General features: G+C 39.1%; 1 protein-coding gene across 5 annotated transcripts in view; it reads right to left on the reverse strand.

Annotated features, from left to right (window-relative positions):
- Positions 1 to 11,105, reverse strand: part of GRM5 (glutamate metabotropic receptor 5) — a 349,284-nt gene extending 338,179 nt beyond the window's left edge. For 2 of the 5 annotated variants that reach the window (XM_056561403.1, XM_056561401.1), the window contains exon 1: positions 5,187 to 5,744. The gene's annotated coding sequence lies outside the window, so the exon portion shown is untranslated. Of the gene's footprint in view, positions 1 to 5,186; positions 5,746 to 10,972 lie in introns of those variants that run through there. The other 3 variants (XM_056561402.1, XM_056561404.1, XM_056561405.1) reach the window with 3 other exon arrangements.
- Positions 11,106 to 11,380: the final 275 nt, after the last annotated feature.

Here is an 11,380-nt window from a genome sequence, read left to right on the forward strand (position 1 = left end):
TTACTTATTCTTACCCAAAATGGTGGCTTTACATTGAACAGCAAAGCAATGGGCATAAACTGTTTCTACAAGCCCTGACGTAAGGGGGGGCTGGGGACGTAGAATGTTAATAAACTTGGATGCAGCAGAGCTGAGTATGTCAATAAGGCAATGCTGAGTTTATTATTGTTGTGCATAGGCCAAGAGGTAAACAGACACAACAACACAGACATCATTAAAGGGGTATTCCAGGAAAATACTCTTTTTTTATATATCAACTGGCTCCAGAAAGTTAAACAGATTTGTAAATTACTTCTATTAAAAAAAATCTTAATCCTTTCAATAATTATCAGCTGCTGAAGTTGAGTTGTTCTTTTCTGTCTGGCAACAGTGCTCTCTGCTGACATCTCTGCTTGTCTCGGGAACTGCACAGAGTAGAAGAGGTTTGCTATGCGGATTTGCTTCTAAACTGGGTGGTTCCCGAGACACGTGTCATCAGAGAGCACTTAGACAAAAAAGAACAACTCAACTTCAGCAGCTCATAAGTACTGAAAGGATTAAGATTTTTTTAATAGAAGTAATTTAGAAATCTGTTTAATTTTCTGGATCCAGTTGAGATATATATATATATATATATATATATATATATATATATATATATAACATTTTCCTGGATAACCCCTTTAAACAATAAACCACCTTTCCACATGCATTATATTTAAATAAAAGGCAATGAACTAATTCAGCTCTGCTACATTTGTGAATCACTGTATGTGTGTGCACCTGATTAATAGAGTATAATGGCCACACCGCTGTCATTTCTATAGGACTAGTTGTCACAAAACACATAAAAGAAACAGTTAAATGACAAACTTAGCTCTGCTATATCTTTTCTTTACTTGTACACAAGTATAAAATATAAATATGAAGCCCAGACAGGGTATATTTGGGGCCGAACCAGTGATGTCTCTACTGCATTATGACAATTAAGTGAGATGTCACAGTACATACAAAAAATAAATAAATAAATAGCTAAATAACAAACTCAGCTCTGCTACATTTGATTTGGAAAAGATTAGTATGCAGCTTGAATGGCCAAACAGGCAGGCACAACGCTGGCGGTGATCACACTGCAGTATACAGTGAGCAGACAAATCCGGCTCTGCTACATCAGCCGCTTCTTAGTTGTTTAGAAGTGTGACCTTGACATTTTTTCCCTTCAAATCACAAAATAATAATAAGTCATTGGTAACCGGCTGAACGCGCCCGATGCCCAATACACTAAGTCTGATCCATGGATCCATTTTTCAGGCATAAATCACATTTAGTGTTATTTTTTTTCCACCATTGCTGTTCCATTTGTATTCAGGACATGCTTCATCCTGAAGGCTGGTAACAAGCAGAGCGGCTACAGATGTAGCACAATGTAGTTCCTCAAATGTAGCAGCGCTGAATGAATAGAAGGCACTCAGCTTTACAGGTGTAGGAATACGGATTTATCAGATGTAGCAGAGCTAGGTTTGTTGTATAGCCAGAAACTCTGTCATGTTTGTTGTTGTCTTACCTAGGACTGCAGGTAAAAAAAACTGCTGCATTATCACAACTCAGTGAGTTATCCTGTTATACAAAAGACATGGCGGCAAACTCAACTATGCTGTATCAGAAATAGACAGACGGATAAATATGAGATAGATAGATATGAGATAGATATGAGGTAGATAGATAGATATGAGATAGATAGATAGATATGAGATAGATATGAGATAGATATGAGATAGATATGAGATAGATAGATAGATAGATAGATATGAGATAGATAGATAGATATGAGATAGATAGATATGAGATAGATAGATATGATATAGATATGAGATAGATAGATAGATAGATATGAGATGGATAGATAGATATGAGATAGATAGATATGAGATAGATATGAGCTAGATAGATAGATAGATATGAGATAGATAGATATGAGATAGATAGATATGATATAGATATGAGATATATAGATAGATAGATATGAGATGGATAGATAGATATGAGATAGATAGATATGAGATAGATATGAGCTAGATAGATAGATAGATATGAGATAGATAGATATGAGATAGATATGAGATAGATAGATATGATATAGATATGAGATATATAGATAGATAGATGTGAGATGGATAGATAGATATGAGATAGATAGATAGATAGATATGAGATAGATAGATATGAGATAGATATGAGCTAGATAGATAGATAGATAGATAGATAGATAGATAGATAGATAGATAGATAGATAGATAGATATGAGATAGATAGATATGAGATAGATAGATATGAGATAGATAGATAGATAGATATGAGATAGATATGAGATAGATAGATATGAGATAGATATGAGCTAGATAGATAGATAGATAAATAGATAGATATGAGATAGATAGATATGAGATAGATAGATAGATATGAGATAGATAGATATGAGATAGATAGATATGAGATAGATAGATAGATATGAGATAGATAGATAGATAAAGAGATATGAGATAGATAGATATGAGATAGATAGATAAAGAGATATGAGATAGATAGATATGACATAGATAGATAGATAGATAGATATGAGATAGATAGATAGATAGATAGATATGAGATAGATAGATAGATATGAGATAGATAGATATGAGATAGATAGATAGATAGATAGATATGAGATAGATAGATAAATAGATATGAGATAGATAGATAGATAGATAGATAGATATGAGATAGATAGATAGATAGATAGATAGATATGAGATAGATAGATAGATAGATATGAGATAGATAGATAAATAGATATGAGATAGATAGATAGCTATAAGATTGTCCCCAATGTTAGATTATCTATAACACACAGAGCAGCCCAGCAAATATCGACATAACCAATTCAGCTCTGCTACATCTGTATGTTATTCATTCAATACCTATCGCTCATTACCTATATCAGTGTTTCACAGCAATGGGTGCCTCCAGCTGCTGCAAAACTACAACTCCCAGCATGCCTGGGAGAGCACCCATAAAGCAAGTGTGTTCCCAAACAGTGAGCCCCCAGCTGTTGCTAAACTACAACTCCCATCATTCCCATACAGCCTCTGGCTGTCTGGGAATGATGGGGGTTGTAGTTTAGCGACAGCTGGAGGCTCGCTTTTGCTATACTACAACCCTCCCCCCATCATTTCCAGACAGCCTTTGACAAGCCTCCAGCTGTTGCTGACCTACAACCCCCATCATTCCCATGCTCAGAGTTGTAGTTTTGCAACAACCTGAGGCCCCCTGATTGGAAAACACTGACCAATGCAGAATCAACTCCAACTCTGTTACATTTTATATCTATGCCTTATCTATTGCATTGCGCCAACTCAACCCTGCTACATGTGTGTATTAGATGTATTTATTCTCTATTGTTAACCCTTGTCCCCCTATCCTGACCCCCATGGGCTTGCAATCCAGAAGAGTAGACATAGTGAAGGAGGCATGGGCAGCATAGGAATGGTCTTGCTGAACTTCTTCAAGGAGCTGTCCATGGTGCTGGACCATAGAGCTGCTGCATATCAATGGGGATAAATAGGGGGGGTGCAGAAAAGTGTCAGTGCCCCCCACTTTGGTCAGCCATGAGACATCCCCCACAGTCATCCCAATCTCTATCCATATATAATGACCTTGTAGCAGAAAGGATCCTATAGATATATGTTCTCAGTGACCCTATAGATACATATTATTAGTGACCCTATAGATACATATTATCAGTGACCCTATAAATACATATTATTAGTGACCCTATAGATACATATTATCAGTGACCCTATAAATACATATTATTAGTGACCCTATAGATACATATTATCAGTGACCCTATAGATACATATTATCAGTGACCCTATAGATACATATTATCAGTGACCCTATAGATACATGTTCTCAGTGACCCTATAGACACATGTTCTCAGTGACCCTACATATACATGTTATCAGTGACCCCATAGATACATATTATCAGTGACCCTATAGATACATGTTCTCAGTGACCCTATAGATACATGTTCTCAGTGACCCTATAGATGCATATTATCAGTGACCCTATACATATACATGTTATCAATGACCCTATACATATACATGTTATCAGTGACCCCATAGATACATATTATCAGTGACCCTATAGATACATGTTCTCAGCGACCCTATAGATACATGTTCTCAGTGACCCTATAGATACATGTTCTCAGTGACCCTATAGATACATATTTTCATTGACCCTACATATACATGTTCTCAGTGACCCTATAGATATATATTATCAGTGACCCTATAGATACATATTATCAGTGATCCTATAGATACATATTATCAGTGACCCTATAGATACATGTTCTCAGTGACCCTATAGATACATATTATCAGTGACCCCATAGATACATATTATTAGTGACCCTACAGATACATATAATCAGTGACCCTATAGAAACATGTTGTCAGTGAACCTATAGATACATATAATCAGTGACCCTATAGATACATGTTCTCAGTGAACCTATAGATACATATAATCAGTGACCCTATAGATACATATTATTAGTGACCCTACAGATGCATATAATCAGTGACCCTATAGATACATATTATCAGTGACCCTATAGATACATATTATTAGTGACCCTATAGATACATATTATCAGTGAACCTATAGATACATGTTCTCAGTGACCCTACATATACATATTATCAGTGACCCTATAGATACATATAATCAGTGACCCTATAGATACATATTATCAGTGAACCTATAGATACATATAATCAGTGACCCTATAGATACATATTCTCAGTGACCCTATAGATACATATAATCAGTGACCCTATAGATACATATTATTAGTGACCCTACAGATGCATATAATCAGTGACCCTATAGATACATATTATCAGTGACCCTATAGATACATATTATTAGTGACCCTATAGATACATATTATCAGTGAACCTATAGATACATATAATCAGTGACCCTATAGATACATGTTCTCAGTGAACCTATAGATACATATAATCAGTGACCCTATAGATACATATTATTAGTGACCCTACAGATGCATATAATCAGTGACCCTATAGATACATTTTATCAGTGAACCTATAGATACATGTTCTCAGTGTATATAAATGTACAGTACCTTAAAGAAGGAGAGAGCAGCTCCAAGGGGATCACTTTTCCTTGTATCCTCCACCTCTTGGCTCAGATGCAGAAGAACATCCCCATGAATTAGACTCCTAGGGTCTGGGCACCCATGTACCCCCACTGCTGAATCCTCTAGTCAGAGATCACCAGAGCCTGGTTGGGGTGGGAGGAGGAGACATCTGAGGGGCTTCTCAGCACACTGCACACTGATCTCCACTAAAGCAAGTCAAATGCTAGCACCTGCTTCCCTCTCAGTGCTGCATCCTCCACATCACCAATGTGCTGCTGCTGCTGCTGCTGCTGATGCTGCTGTTACTGCTGTTCCTGCTGCTGTTGCTGCTCCTTGGAATGCAGAACATGAAGGGTCCTCATACAGGTGCTGGGAAGAAGAGGTCCCAGGTGAGATCTCAGATCATGTCTTCTGACAAGTGTTCCAATTCCTCACGCCTGAGCTGCTGCTGGTGGATGCACTCCTACACTTCATACTCCCAGCCACTGCCTCCAGCTACTAACCCTTTGTGTGCCAGAGGAGAGCAAATCTGGGGGCTGGCATCCCTTCTCAAGGAAGGGGGGGGGGGGGGCTGCCCTTGTGTAACAGCCGAGTGATAACAAGTAATATGCCAAATAAAAAATGACAAATAAAAATAGATTTAGCTATAATAATAAAAAACATAATGTGATAATAATAATAATAATAATAATAAATAATAAAAATAAATAATAGTAATGCAATGTTGTATAACAATGTTATTAATAAATATAGTAAATATAATAATAGAAATAATAACAATATAAAAATATATGACCTAATAAATCATGTAGTAATAAAAAAGCATAAAATAATGATACAAATAATAACAATAAAATTAATAGAAAATTCTATTCATACCAGTGTAACAGTAAATACAATAAAAAATATATATATAACATAATGAAGAATCCTATAATAAAAGATAAGGCTGCATTTTTTTTCCCGTTTACTGTATACGTTTTTATACACTTGAAAAGGGGGGAAAAAAAACGTATCCATTAAGGGATGCTAAAATGGGATGGCGCTGTATGTCACACAGCAGAAACTGTTTCCTATTAATAACGGATTGCAATGTAACAGTTCCCCCCCCCCCCCCCATACACAATGGCGTAGATCACCACGTGTTTTTGTATACAGCAAAAATGTAACGTGCCGTGACGGAAACACCGAAACAGAGACAGAGACGTAGTGTGAACCCACAATATTAATAGTACAAAGATCTATAATATGATAAATAGTACAAATGTATAAAATAGTAATATAAATATATAAATACAGTGGTCCCTCAAGTTACAATATTAATTGGTTCCGGGACGACCATTGTATGTTGAAACCATTGTATGTTGAACTCTATGGAAACCTGGTAATTGGTTCTGAAGCCCCAAAATGTCATCCAAAAATAGGAAAAAGTGAGGTTTAAAGAAAAATAAATAGACAACTAATCCAGGTAAAGCAAATCCTTACCTATAAAAGTAATAAAGATCTGCTGGGAGCTGTAAATCACTGTCTATGTCAGTGTTTCCCAAGCAGGGAACCTCCAGCTGTTGCAAAACTGTTGCATCAGCTGGGGGCACCCTGCTTGGGAAACACTGGTCTATGTAGAGGACAGGAGCTTCTTCGAGGTCCAAAATGTCCTAAAAAAGTAACATGGAGCCGCCCTCACCTGGTGTCCAAAGGAGCAGCTAACCCTGGTACAGGTAAAGAGTACAGAACATGTAATACCTCCCTGTACTGTAGGGGGCGCTACCAGACACCAGTCAGTGCATACGCTTCAGTAATACAGGGGTTTTACCAGTGAATGCCCATTCTGATTGGTCGGTTCTTCCGGCCATTGACACATTTCACAGATCTGGACTGTCCGTACATTGTATGTTGAGTCTGGTTTCAACTTACAATGGTCCAGAAAAGACCATTGTATGTTGAAACTATTGTATGTTGAGGCCATTGTGAGTTGAGGGATCACTGTAATACAAAAAAGAATATAAAAACTTACAATAACAAAAATAAATAAATTAGACATAATAATAATAATAATAATAATAATAATAATACGTAAAAGGAGAACTTCAGCCTAAATTAATTCATCCTCTAGCTATAGGATGGCTCGGACCCCTTGTGATCTCCGGAGAGGGGCTCTGGCTCTCTCAGTGAGGATCGTGTGTCGTCTACCAGTAGACAATACACACTCCATTCATTTCTATGGGAGCGCCAAAGATGCCTGAGCGCCAAAGATGCCCGAGTGCCAAAGATGCCTGAGCGCCAAAGATGCCTGAGTGCTGTACTCGGGTAATTTTGGTGATCCCCTAAAAATGAATAGAGCGTGGGCCGTCTGACAGCCAGGGTCCCATTTCAGAGATCACGGGGTATTTCAATACTTCGACCCCCCGCAATCAGCTAATTATCCCCTATTCTGTGGATAGGGGGATATGTTCATTTTTGCTAGAGTACTCCTTTAAAGGAGTACTCCCGTGGAAAACGTTTTTTTTTTTTTTTTTTTTAATTAACTGGTGCCAGAAAGTTAAACAGATTTGTAAATTACTTCTATTAAAAAAATCTTAATCCTTCCAGTACTTATTAACAGCTGTATACTACAGAGGAAATGCTTTTCTTTTTAGATTTCTCTGATGTCATGACCACAGTGCTCTCTGCTGACCTCTGCTGTCCATTTTAAGAAGTGTCCAGAGCAGGAGAAAATCCTCATAGCAAACATCTGCTGCTCTGGACAGTTCCTAAAATGGACAGCAGAGGTCAGCAGAGAGCGCTGTGGTCTTGACATCAGAGAAATCTAAAAAGATAAACATTTCCTCTGTAGTATACAGCCCCTAAAAAGTACTGGAAGGATTAAGATTTTTAAATAGAAGTAATTTACAATTCTGTTTAACTTTCAGGCACCAGTTGATTTAAATAATAAAATAAAAATAAAAAGTTTTCCATGGGAGTACCCCTTTAAACATTATGAAATAGTAACACAATACCACAGACAGTAGTAAATATTAATACTATTAATAAAATACTAATAAAAGTAATGGTACCTAATATGACAAACTTAAAACTGGTGGAGAAAAAGGACGCTCATCCAGAAGGGTCACCACTGTCTCCAGTGATTGGCTGAGCAGGCATTTCCCGCAGGAACAGGAAGTCATAGGAAGCAGGAAGAAGCGAAGAGAAGCGAGCAGCGGTGGGAAACAGGGTAAGTAAGTAAAGTTTGTTTTATTTAGTTTTTTTTTTTTTTGCAGCAACCCTGAAAATACTCTTCAAAATAAAAAAATAAAAATAAAAAAGACAAAAATCAATAAGGTGTCATAATAATAATAATAATAATAATGTTATGGCTTAGAGCTGGCCCACGCTAGATAAAGTGACAATTGGAGCGGAGTTTTCTCAGACAACACATCGCTTCCTATTGCCTGTGTGAACAGACCCTTAGGTTACCACACACTTCCATAATATAGTGAACCCCTGCTGGCAGATGAAGCATAAGTGGAGTTCGCCATCTGACATCAATTATTCCTCAAATAGCATCATCTGAAATCATAAGTTTGCGTAGAAAACCTGCAGCATCTTACCATGCAAACTTCAGCGGCGTACATTGGATCAAAGGCTGGCAACATCAAGGCAAGTCAAATTGTCAGGTTACAAAGCCAGAACCGAAGGACTACAAGTCCCAGCATACTGTTCTATGTTGAGATTCAATGTTCAGAAGTCTTAGACTTCTTATACAGGTTACAGAGCCAAAACAGAAGTACTACAAGTCTCAGCATACCGTTCTATGTTGGGATTTGAAATTCAGATGCCTTAGACTTCTTATACAGGTTACAGAGCCAGAAAAGAAGTACTACAAGTCCCAGCATACCGTTCTATGTTGGGATACGACGCTCAGGAGACTTAGACTGGTTACAGAGCAAAAACAGAAGTACTACAAGTCTCAGCTTACCATTCTATGTTGGGAGACGAGGTTTAAAAGCCTTCTTATGTAAGTTACGGAGTCAGAACAGAAGTACTACAAGTCTCAGCATACCATTCTATGTTGGGATACGAAGTTCAGATGCCTTAGACTTCTTATACAGGTTACGGCCAGAACAGAAGTACTACAAGTCCCAGCATACCGTTCTATGTTGGGATACGACGCTCAGGAGACTTAGACTGGTTACAGAGCAATAACAGAAGTACTACAAGTCTCAGCATACCATTCTATGTTGGGAGACGAGGTTTAAAAGCCTTCTTATGTAAGTTACGGAGTCAGAACAGAAGTACTACAAGTCTCAGCATACCGTTCTATGTTGGGATACGAAGTTCAGAAGCCTTAGAATGGTTACAGAGCAAAAACAGAAGTACTAAAAGTCCCAGCATACCATTCTATGTTGGGAGTTGAGGTTCAAAAGCCTTAGAATTCTTATACAGGTTACGGCCAGAACAGAAGTACTACAAGTCCCAGCATACCGTTCTATGTTGGGATACGGCGTTCAGGAGCCTTAGACTGGTTACAGAGCAAAAACAGAAGTACTACAAGTCTCAGCATACCATTCTATGTTGGAAGACGAGGTTCAAGAGCCTTCTTATGCAAGTTACAGAGCCAGAACAGAAGTACTACAAGTCTCAGCATACCGTTCTATGTTGGGATATGAAGTTCAGAAGCCTTAGAATGGTTACAGAGCAAAAACAGAAATACTAAAAGTCCCAGCATACCATTCTATGTTGGGAGTCGAGGTTCAAAAGCCTTAGAATTCTTATACAGGTTACGGCCAGAACAGAAGTACTACAAGTCTCAGCATACCGTTCTATGTTGGGAGTCGAGGTTCAAAAGCCTTAGACTGGTTACAGAGCAAAAACAGAAGTACTATAGGTCTCAGCATACCGTTCTATGTTGGGATTCGAGGTTCAGAAGCCTTAGACTTCTTATACAGGTTACGGAGCCAGAACAGAAGTACTACAAGTCCCAGCATACTGTTCTATGTTGGGATTCGAAGTTCAAAAGCGTTAGACTTCTTAGTCAAGTTACGGAGCCAGAACAGAAGTACTACAAGTCCCAGTATACCGTTCTATGTTGGCATTTTAAGTTCAGACGCTTTCTTATACAGGTTACGGAGCCCCAGCAGAAGTACTAAAAGTCCCAGCATATGGGCATACTCATCGGCTGTTCCAAAACTACAACTCCCAGCATGCCCTGACAGCTGCAGGCTGTCAGGGCATGCTGGGAGTTGTAGTTTTGAAACAGTCGTGCCTCGCCGCCCAATGTCGCTTACATAAGGAATCTGCTTATTTTGGTAAACGTGGACAGATATAGCCAAACGTCGCCGCGATTATTTCGAGGATCCTAAATCACTCGCCATTGTTGAAATGACAACATTATTGTCTCGCTTTCACGTAGTCCCGCTTCCTTAAAGACACACACACACACAAGGGGAGATTTATCAAAACCAGTGTAGAGGAAGAGCGGTTTCAGTTGCCCATAGCAACCAATCAGATGGCTACTTTCATTTTTTAAAAGAGGCCTGTGAAAAATGAAAGCAGCCATCTGATTGGTTGCTATGGGCAACTGCACCGCTCTTCCTCTCTGCCCAGGTGTCCTCCCCCTACAATGAATGGAGACCAGAGTGATTTATTCCTGCCTATAGCTATGCGCACTGACAGCCTGCAGAGGGCGCCGTTCTGAAGCACACAGCTCCCTGCAAGGTCATCGGTAGGTGAGAGTGCAAATTAGATCACTTTGCGTTAGACATGGGCGACGGGTGAGAGCAGAGTGACCATACCTTCCAGGAGCCACGCTGCGCCCGGGGACACGTCCATGTCATAGACATCAGCAGCTGCACCGTCCACCTCCTGTGTGAACACTGAGCACCAGCAATGCCCACCTACCCACCCACCATCACCAAGGACTGGGACACTGCAGATGAATGCAGAAGTGGTCCCTAGAGAGAGCGTCGTCCAAGGTGTCCCTGAGTCTAGGAAACTGCCCCCCTCCCCCAGGTGCTTATTATGTATGGTAAGGACATAATAACGTGCGGATCTAATTGGAGTGAATTCGGGAAAGGGGATGGATTTGATAAACTGAGCCTAGGGAGCTCCTGATCTTCCCCTAGAGATGAAGCGGGGATTTGTCTGCAGAATTTCCTTAATCCCGTTGCAGATTTGCAGAAGGGGGGGGTGGTGGTGGTATG

This window comes from Hyla sarda, chromosome 2 (genome assembly GCF_029499605.1).
Source record: "Hyla sarda isolate aHylSar1 chromosome 2, aHylSar1.hap1, whole genome shotgun sequence".
NCBI lineage: Eukaryota > Metazoa > Chordata > Amphibia > Anura > Hylidae > Hyla > Hyla sarda.